Below are 10,869 nucleotides of genomic sequence, written 5' to 3' on the forward strand. Positions count from 1 at the left end.
GACAGAGTGCCTGATAAACTATGGACAGAGGTTCCTGACATTGTACAGGAGACAGGGATCAAGACCATCCCCATGGAAAAGAAATGCAAAAAAGCAAAATGGCTGTCTGAGGAGGCCTTACAAATAGCTGTGAAAAGAAGAGAAGCGAAAAGCAAAGGAGAAAAGGAAAGCTATTCCCCTGTGAATGCAGAGTTCCAAAGAATAGCAAGGAGAGATAAGAAAGCCTTCCTCAGTGATCAATGCAAAGAAATAGAGGAAAACAACAGAATGGGAAAGACTAGAGATCTCTTCAAGTAAATTAGCGATACCAAGGGAACATTTCATGCAAAGACGGGCTCAATAAAGGACAGAAATAGTATGGACCTAACAGAAGGAGAGGATACTAAGAAGAGATGGCAAGAATACATGGAAGAACTATATAAAAAACCATCTTCATGACCCAGATAATCATGATGCTGTGATCGCTCACCTAGAACCAGACATTCTGGAATGTGAAGTCAAGTGGGCCTTAGGAAGCATCACTATGAACAAAGCTAGTGAAGTTGATGGAATTCCAGTTGAACTCTTTCAAATCCTAAATAATGATGCTGTGAAAGTGCTGCACTCAGTATGCCAGCAAATTTGGAAAACTCAGCAGTGGCCGCAGGACTGGAAAAGGTCAGTTTTCATTCCAATCCCAAAGAAAGGCAATGCCAAAGAATGCTCAAACTACCACACAATTACACTCATCTCACACACTAGTAAAGTAATGCTCAAAATTCTCCAAGCCAGGCTTCAACAATACATGACCCAGAAACTTCCAGATGTTCAAGCTGGATTTAGAAAAGGCAGAGGAACCAGAGATCAAATTGCCAACATCCACTGGATCATCAGAAAAGCAAGAGAGTTCCAGAAAAGCATCTATTTCTGCTTTATTGACTATGCCAAAGCCTTTGACTGTGTGGATCACAACAAATTGTGGAAAATTCTTAAAGAGATGGGAATACCAGACCACCTGACCTGCCTTTTGAGAAATCTGTATGCAAGTCAGGAAGCAACAGTTAGAACTGAACATGGAACAACATTGGTTCCAAATAGGGAAAGGAGTACGTCAAGGCTGTATATTGTCACCCTGCTTATTTAACTTATATGCAGAATACATCATGAGAAACACTGGGCTGGAAGAAGCACAAGCTGGAATCAAGATTGTTGGGAGAAATATCAATAACCTCAGATATGCAGATGACACCACCCTTATGGCAGAAAGTGAAGAGGAGCTAAAAAGCCTCTTGTTGAAAGTGAAAGAGGAGAGTGAAAATGTTGGCTTAAAGCTCAACATTCAGAAAGCTAAGATCATGGCATCTGGTCCCATCATCTCATGGGAAATAGATGGGGAAACAGTGGAAACAGTGTCAGACTTTATTTTTTTGGGCTCCAAAATCACTGCAGATGGTGACTGCAGCCATGAAATTAAAAGACCCTTTCCCCTTGGAAGGAAAGTTATGACCAACCTAGACAGCATATTAAAAAGCAGAGACTACTTTGCCAACAAAGGTCTGTCTAGTCAAGGCTATGGTTTTTCCAGTGGTCATATTTGGATGTGAGAGTTGGACTGTGAAGAAAGCCGAGCACCGAAAAATTGATGCTTTTGAACTGTGGTGTTGGAGAAGACTCTTGAGAGTCCCTTGGACTGCAAGGAGATCCAACCAGTCCATCCTAAAGAAGATCAGTCCTCGGTGTTCATTGGAAGGACTGATGCTGAAGCTAAAACTCCAATACTTTGGCCACTTCATGTGAAGAGTTGACTCATTGGAAAAGATCCTGATGCTGGGAGGGATTGGGGGCAGGAGCAGAAGGGGACGACCAAAGATGAGATGGCTGAATGGCATCACCGACTCGATGGACTTGAGTTTGAGTAAACACTGGGAGTTTGTGATGGACAGGGAGGCCTGGCGTGCTGCGATTCATGGGGTAGCAAAGAGTCGGACATGACTGAGCGACTGAACTGAACTGAGAGCTCTTCCTGGTGCCTCAGACAGTAAAGAATCTGCCTGCAATGCAGGAGATGTGGTTTTAATCCCTGGGTCAGGAAGATCCCCTGGAGAAGGGAATAGCAACCTATTCCAGTGTTCTTGCATGGAAAATTCCCTGGACAGGGGAGCCTGGCATGCTACAGTTTCAAAGACCCAACTGAGTGACTTTTAATTTCAGACCTTAAAAAGAGCTTCCCAGGTGATGCAGTGGTAAAAAAAAAAAATTCCCATAATAGAAATTCTGCTGCCTTGTAATTTTTAATATCAGATACAAAGAACATATATCTTCTGTGTATCTGAAATATCTCTTCCTATTAGGAAGAGATTCCTTGTATGTTTTTTCTCCTGACTTTTCTGTTGCTTACAGTGGAAAATATGTCTCAATTTCATGTTTTTAATTAAATGTTTTTGCCTAATTAAAAATAGAAACTAGAGAGTTATTTACTGAATAAATCTTTTTCTCAGATGTTATCTTCTCAGATTTTTATTGTCAAAAGCATTTCTTGCATGTCTGCCATGCAGAGACCTTTGTAGTCAGTGCTCTGTGAAGTATAATAGTATACTCTTAAGAGTATATCAAAAGCTCTAAACTAGTTGGGATAATATATGCTGTGAATTCTCATTTTTCTGCAGTGTGTATCCCTTATGTCCAAGAGGAAGATGTGGCGGAAAAACAGCAGCAGCAACAGCAATAACTAATATTAGCAGCAGTAAGCGTATGTATAGAATAGCTTAGTGAAAAGGTGGATAGGATGATTGTTGGGAAATGAAGTAGAGTAAGTGGGGTTAAGTTTACTTTTGGTTGTGCAAGCTTCGATTTCGTAAGATTTAATCATCCTAATGTAAGAAGACAAGTAACCATTATTTCACAGAAAGTCTCCCTACAGTGATGTCCTTTCGCTAGATCTTCCAACATTGTGATAGCCAGTATGATAGAGGCCAGGTATGTATGGTGACCCCATGGACTATAGCCTGCCAAGCTCCTCTGTCCATGGACTTCTCCAGGCAAGAATACTGGAGTGGGTAGCCATTCTCTTCTCCAGGGGATCTTCCCAACCCAGGGATCAAACCCAAGTCCCCTGCATTGTGGGCAGATTCTTTAGCATCTGAGCCACCAGGGAAGCCTGTGGTTAAATTTAAATAAGTTAAAAAAATTTTTAATTCAGTTCCTTGGTTGCAGTAGGCAGATTTCAAGTGCTCACTGGCCATTTGTGGCTCGTGGCTGTCATACGGATCCTATAATTATCAGACATTTCCATTGTCACACGAAGGTCTGTTGGGCAGCACTGTTTATCTTCCATGTCTCTACCTTCCTTGTGTGTGCGTGTGTGTGTGAGTGATAGAGTTACAATGACTACTTTAATGTTCTTTTTTGCTAATTCTAATCCTTGTGTCAGTTTCTTAAAATTGAGGTGCATTTCATTTATGTTAATAATGTAATAGTCGTTTACATCAGCAATGCTGCTGTAGTGGTAAGATACAAGATCCCCAGTGTTATATTAGCTTCAGGTATACCACACGATGATTCAAAATTTTTATAGATTATGTTCCATTTAAAGTCATGGAATACTGGCTATATTCCCTGTGCTCTACAATATATCCTTGTAACGTCTTGTTTTGTATATAGTAGTTTGTACCTGTTAATCCCATAACCTTATCTTGCCCCTCCCTCTTTCTTCTTTCCACTGGTAACCTCTAGTTTGTTCCTTATAACAGTCTGTTTCTTTTTTTGTTAAATCCACTAGTTTTTTTTTTTTTTTTTCCAGGCCCCATATTTAAGTGATAACATGCAGGTTTTGTCTTTTTCTGACTTATTTCACTAAGCGAAATACCTTTCAGGTCCATCTATGTTGTTGCAAATGGGAAAATGTCATTCCTTTTTATGGCTGAGTAGTATCCCGTTGTGTATGTGTGTGTGTGTGTGTGTGTGTGTACGTGCACATCATATCTTCTTTATCCATTCATCTGCTAGTGGACATTTAGGTTGCTTCCACATCTTGGTTGTTGTAAATAATGCTTCTGTGAACACTGGTGCACATGTATATTTTTGAATTACTGTTTTTGTCTTCTTCAGATTTATATCCAGGAGTGGAATGGTCATTTTATTTTTAGCTTTTTGAGGAACCTCTATACTGTTTTCCAAGTAGCTGCATCAATTTACATTTCTACCAGTTGTGCTTAAGAGTTCCCTTTCTCTGCTGTCTTGTGAACATTTGTTGTTTGTGATCTTTTTGATGATAGCCAGGTATGAGATGGTGTTGTTTTGACATGCATTGGAGAGGGAAACGGCATCCATTCCAGTATTCTTGCCTGGACAGAGGAGCCTGGTGGGCTATATGGGGTTGCACGAATGAGCGGCTTCTCTTTCTTTCTTTCTTTGATAGGCATTTCTCTGATGATTAGCACTGTTAAGCATCTTTTCATGTGCCTCTTGGCTATCTGTAAGCCTTTTTTAGAAAAAAGTCTATCAGGGTCTTTTGCCTGATTTTAACTAGATTGCTTGTTTTTTATATTGAGTTGTCTACACTGTTATTTTAGATATTATTAGATAACATTAGATAATATTATTTTAGATATTAACCCTGTATTGGTTGTATTCTTTGCAAATATGTTCTCCTATTCAAGAAGTTGTCTTTTCATTTTGTTGATGATTTTCTTTGCTGTGCAAAATTTTTTAAGTTTAATTAGGTCCCATTTGTTTATTTCTGCTTTTGTTTCCTTTTCCTTAGGAGACAGATCCAAAAAATATATTGCTATGATTTATGTCAAAGAGTGTTCTAGCAGTGTTTTCTCCTAGAAATTTCATGATTTCTGGTCTTACATGTAGGGATTTAACTCATTTTGAGTTTATTTTTGTATAAAGCATTAGAGAATATTCTAGTTTCACTCTTTTACATGTAGCTGTACAGTTTTCCCAGCATCACTTATTGAAGAGGCTATCTTTCCTCCATTGTATGTTCTTTTCTCCTTTGTCATATATTAATTGACCATTGCAGTGTGCGTTTATTTCTGGGCTTACTACTTTGTTCCATTGATCTATGTACCCCCCCCCCCTTTTTTTGTGTGCCAGTGATATAGGGGTTTTGTTTGTTTGCCTTTGGCTGCACATGGCTTTCAGGATCTTAGTTCCCTGCCCAGGGATGGAACCCATGGCTCTTTCAAAGTGCAGAGTCTTAACCACTGGACTGCTAGGGAAGTCCCCTACATTGTTTTGATTACTGTAGATTTGTAGTGTAGTCTGAAGTCAAGGAACATGATACGTCTAGCTTCTTCTTTTTCAAGATGGTTTTATCTATTTGGGATCTTTTGTGTTTCTGTGCAAATTTTAAATTACTTGTTCTAGTTCTTTGAAAAATGCCATTAGTATTTTGAAAGAGATTGCATTGAATCTATAGATTGCTTTGAGTAGTATGATTGTTTTAACAATATTAATTCTTCTAGTCCATCAGCACTGTGTGTCTTTCTTTCTGTTTGTTGTCTTTAATTTCTTTTATCAGTGTCTTATAGTTTTCCAAGTACAGGTCTTTTATCTCCTTAGTTAGATTTATTCCTAGGTGTTTTTTTCTTTTTGATGCAATTGTAAATGGCATTGTTTCCTTGATTTCTCTTTCTGATAGTTCATTGTTAGTGTATAGAGATGCAACAGATTTCTGTCTATTAATTTTGTATTCTGCAACTTAACCAAATTCATTGATGAGCAGACTGCAGTTCAGTTGCTCAGTCGTGTCTGACTCTTTGCAGCCCCATGGACTGCAGCACGCCAGGCTTCCCTGGCCACGGAATTCTCCAGGCAAGAATACTGGAGTGGGTTGCCATTTCCTTCTCCAGGGGATCTTCCCAATGCAGGGACTGAACCCAGGTTCAGTCCTGCATTGCAGGCATATTCTTTACCTTCTGAGTCACCAGGGAAACCTAGCGAAATGTTTTAGAGCCCTCAAATCTAGTAGGAGTCTGCATTCAATCTGCTTTATAAGTGTCTTCATTTGTCTCAAATTTGAACAAACTGAAGCAAGAAATCCAAAGCAAAGCACTAGAAGTATAGTATATATAAGAAAGACTGCTCAGAACTCCAGCCAGAACTATACTCAAAAGAAAGTCCTTAATGAATGGGGAATATCTAGAATATAAAGTTAACTATGCTTATTAACACCTTTGTGTGAAAGGAAAATAAACTTTTCTCTGGAATAAATCTCTAGTATTTTGGATGTCTGTAACATGAAGCCTAGCTTACATTCTTATCAATGTGTATACCACCTTAAGAATTTTATTTTAAATTCTAAATATTTATTTATTTTCACTCATGTAACAAGTCAAGTGGATGATCTTGGTCAGTGGGTAGCCCTCCTCCACGTAATGGTTTTGGGATCTAGGCTTTTCCATCTTGTTGTTGTTCAGTCACCAAGTTGTCAGACTCTTTGTAACCCTATGGACTGCAGCATGCCAGGCTTCCCTGTCCTTCACCATCTCCTGGAATTTGCTCAAACTCCTATCCATTGAGTCGGTGATGCCATCCAAACATCTCATCCTCTGTTGCCCTCTTCTCCTCCTGCCCTCAATCTTTCCCAGCATCAGGTTCTTTTCAAACGAGTCAGTTCTTCACACCAGGTGGCCAAAGTATTGGAGCTTCAGCATCAGTCCTCCCAATGAATATTCAAGTTTGAATGCTCTTACTATTGACTGATTTGATTTCCTTGTAGTTCAAGGGACTCTCAAGAGTCTTCAAGCACCACAGTTCAAGAGCACCAATTCTTTGGCACTCAGCCTTCTTCATGGTCCAACTCTCACATCCATACATGACTACTGGAAAAACCATAGCTTTGACTATACAGACCTTTGTCAGCAAAGTGCTGTCTCTGCTTTTTAATATGTTGTCTAGGTTTGTCATAGCTTTTCTTCTAAGGAGGAAGCATCTTTTAATTTCATGGCTGCAGTCACTGACCACAGTGATTTTGGAGCCCAAGAAAAGAAAATACACCACTCTTTCTACTTTTTCCCCATCTATTTGCCATGAAGTGATGGGACCAGATGCCATGAACTTAGTTTTTTGAATGTTGAATTTTAAGCCAGCTTTTCACATCTTTTAGCTCTGTCATTATCATAGCTTGCTGTATGTTAACTGGAGAAGTAGGAAAGAAGGTATGAATCATGCATAACCACTTTTAAAAAATTTGGTCTAAAAACTCCTCTCACATTCTCTAGACTACAACTCAGTCATATGACCACATCTAACTATTAGTGAGGCTGAGAAATACAGTCTTTATTCTGGTAATCTATTTGTTCAGCTAAAATCAGATTTCCATTACTGTAATAGTTATCTACTGCTTTGTAACAAATCACCCCCAAACATAGGGGCAGAGAACAGTGAACCTTTGCTTCATGGCTTCTGTGGTTGGAGAATCTGGATGCAGCTTGGCTGGAGTCTCTGGCTCTGGATCTCTCAGAAGTTCCTGTCAAGGTATAAACCAGGGCTGCCATCATCTCAAGGCTGTATTTGGGGAGGATCCCTTCCAGCCTCACTCAATTGACTGTCAGCAACCTCAAAAGTTCTGCTTATAAGGTCACCCACAGGGCCATCAGTAACCAATAGGTCCTCTTTGTCTGTTGGCATAGAGACTGGTTTCTTGACATATGGGTGATGAGTAATGCTCTTTGTTCTTCTTTCTTCATGGATGGCTCAAGGTGGAGTCACTTGTGGGGAAAAATGTAAGCCAAGAAGGAATTGCTGTTGCAACCTCTCCCAGGATAGAATTCTAAATCAATCAATCTGAGGTTTCCTGGTCAGGACTAGTGAGCTAGTCTGCTTAAGGCCCCCTGTCTTCCCCCTTGCTTGAAACAAGCCACTCTTTTAACTTCCTTGTCCCACCCTCTTTCTACCTATAAAAACCGTCCATTGTGTTTTTACCGTTGTTTGTTTTATACGCTAGCATTTATTTTATAAAACAAACAACAACAACTAAGACAAAATGGAAGTCTTATTTTATGTTATGGCAGGTTCATTTGAATTTAAAAAATTTAAAACATAGGAAGAGTAGTTGTGCATGTGTGCTAAGTTGCTTCAGTCATATCTGAATATTTGCAACCCTGTGGACTATAGCTGACTAGGCTCCTCTGTCCTTGGGATTCTCCAGGCAAGAATACTGGAGTGTGTTGCTATGCCCTCCTCCAGGTGACCTTTCCCACACAGGAATCAAACCGTGATCTCTTATGTCTCCTGCATTGGCAGATGGGTTCTTTATTGCTAGGGCCACCTGAGAAGCCCCCTAAACAGTGGTTAGGGACTGACATTTGTATCAACAGTTGATAAATGCCTTAGATTGTTTATTGGCAGCAGGGTACAAAGGTGGCGCTAATGCCAATAGGGCACTATGGAAGTTAGTCTAAAAATTATCATGAGGCTTTATACAAGCAACCACATTTGCTGCTGTTTAAGAATTTAGGGACACTGTCTTCTTCTAATGCTCAGCAGTCATTTAACATTTCAAATATTATGAAGTACTATAATAATTAGTTTGGCAAATATTTCAAAGTAAAGTAGAAATATATTCAAAATGAACTCAGGTGGCCTTGACCTGCAGCAGCTTGAAGCAGAATTTTTAGTTCCTGGCCAGAGACTGAAGTGGGGTCACGACCGTGAGAGCTGAATCCTAACCACTAGACCAGTGATTTTGTAGAGAAGAAACCCCACAAAGATGGAAAGTAGTGAAACAAGTAAAGTGTTTATTAGGAGGAAAAAGAATACAGTGCTTGTGAACAAAGGATTTCCCTGGTGGCTCAGCAGTAAAGAATCCTGCAGCGCAGGAGACACAGGTTCAGTCTCTGGGTTGGAAGATCCCCTGGAGGAAGAAATGGAAACCCATTCCAGAATTCTTGCCTGGAGAATCCCATGGACGGGGGAGCCTGGTGGACTGCAATCCCTGGGGTTGTAAGAGTCAGACACGATTTAGTGACTAAACCACCACCACCACCACCACTACTACTTGTGGATAGACACACAGGCAAACTCAGAGGGTTGCACCCTATGGTAGCTTAATTCACATATATGGGAGAGGATTTCTTCTGGCCAGTCATTTTGATTTGCCTGGTTCAGAGTCTGTATTTGGTATATCTCAGGATCCTCCCATTGATTCAATAGACATGAACTTGGGCAAACTCCAGAAGATGCTGAGGGACAGGGAAACCTGGTGTGTTGCAGCCCATGGGGTCATAAAGAGTTGGACACTACTTGGCAACTGAACAACAACAGCAAGGATTCTCCCATGTGCTCACACATCTGTCAGCCAGGGTGGATTCCAGTGAAGATGCCTATGGGCAACCTTGACATCACTCCCGTCTCAGCTGGTCAGATGAGCTGCTGCCCAAATCCGTGAATTGCTTGATAAGTTAAGTAGATCTTCAAATTTACCAGGTTGAATTTTGATTTTTTTTAACAAGGAAGGAGCAGTATACATGAAGACCCCTGTGAATTACAAGGAGCAGAAGCAACGTCTCTTCAGAACTAGATGATAAAACCAGGCTATTGCGAAGGAAGAGATTTTCCTCTACCCTTCTGATTTCCTCTGACTGGTCTAAGAATTAAGCTGACATGAGACAGATGAACAAGGTAACATCAAACACCAGTTTAATAACACGTATACATGGGAGAGGCCCAGAAAAACTGAGTAACTCACCAAAATGACTAAAGTCCTCACCTTGAATACCATCCTCAACTGCAGACAAAAGAGGATGCTGGAGGTAGTGGTTTTCGGACTTCAGAAGAGAGGAAAGCAATTCATGTGGACGTGGAAAAGCAAATGTTTGGTAAACAAACACCAGCTAGGCCATGCCACTGTGAAACATAACCATCATGCCCAGAAGTTCCCAGAAATAACCAAGGGAGACTTCGGGTCAGACCCACAGGTAATTACAGAACAATTAATCTGTGACATATGAACTACTCATGTTGAGGTGTTGGCATTCATCCATGTGTGGACTGCTGGGGCCTGAAGATATCTGAGCTGTAAATATAAATTTTGACTCAACTAGAGTCGGAGCACAGAGAGAACACTGACTTACTGTTTAAGGAATGCAGAGCAGCTTATGGGAGTTCACCAGTGTCAGGTGGTGGACGCACTAGAAAGAGAAGGGAGCTGCCTCTGCAATGGGTGGTAAATCACAGCGTGCAGCACGTTCTGGGGAAAAGTGGGACTATCGTGTGGCTAAAGCTGAGAATCTTTTTTTTGGCCATGCTGAGTCTTCATTGTGGCACCAGGCCTAGATGCCCCTGGGGCATGTGGGATCTTAGTTCACTGACCAGGGGTCGAACCCGAGTCCCTAACATTGGAAGGCAGATTCTTTACCCCTCGACCATGAGGGAAGTCCTAAGAATTGTTTTATAAACAAGAGAGAAGGAGGATGGACTGATCACATGAGTTCTGTTAGTTGGAATTCTTTGAGGTCTGGGAAGAGTTTCTCCGTGGGGGAGTTTAATTTGCTTCTGGGGATTCTACTAATCCAAGATCACTCTAATTGAAACTCTCATTTTGAGGTGTTTAAGACCACCAAGATGACAAGAAATTGACGTAAGACCTGTCTTTCAGTTCTAAATTCTCATTGGCAATATCTTCCCTTTTTGCTAGAGTATTTAATTCCTTTGGAGTCTGCTAGAGTGGGGTGGGGAGAGAGATTTTTGTGAGGAAGTAGATATCCAGATACCTATATCACCAAGTAATCAGAAACAGAATGAAAATTACCTTTCTGATAAAAGAGGCCGGCATTTTATTTACTGGCATTTTTACATAATGAATAAGCTATTTCCAAATATCTTTGCTTTAGAAAATGTTGGGGAAAGGAAAGAAATAGAATGACTGGTCCAAATGTC

The sequence above is a fragment of the Muntiacus reevesi genome, chromosome 9, assembly GCF_963930625.1.
Source record: "Muntiacus reevesi chromosome 9, mMunRee1.1, whole genome shotgun sequence".
In the NCBI taxonomy this organism is placed as follows: Eukaryota; Metazoa; Chordata; class Mammalia; order Artiodactyla; family Cervidae; genus Muntiacus; species Muntiacus reevesi.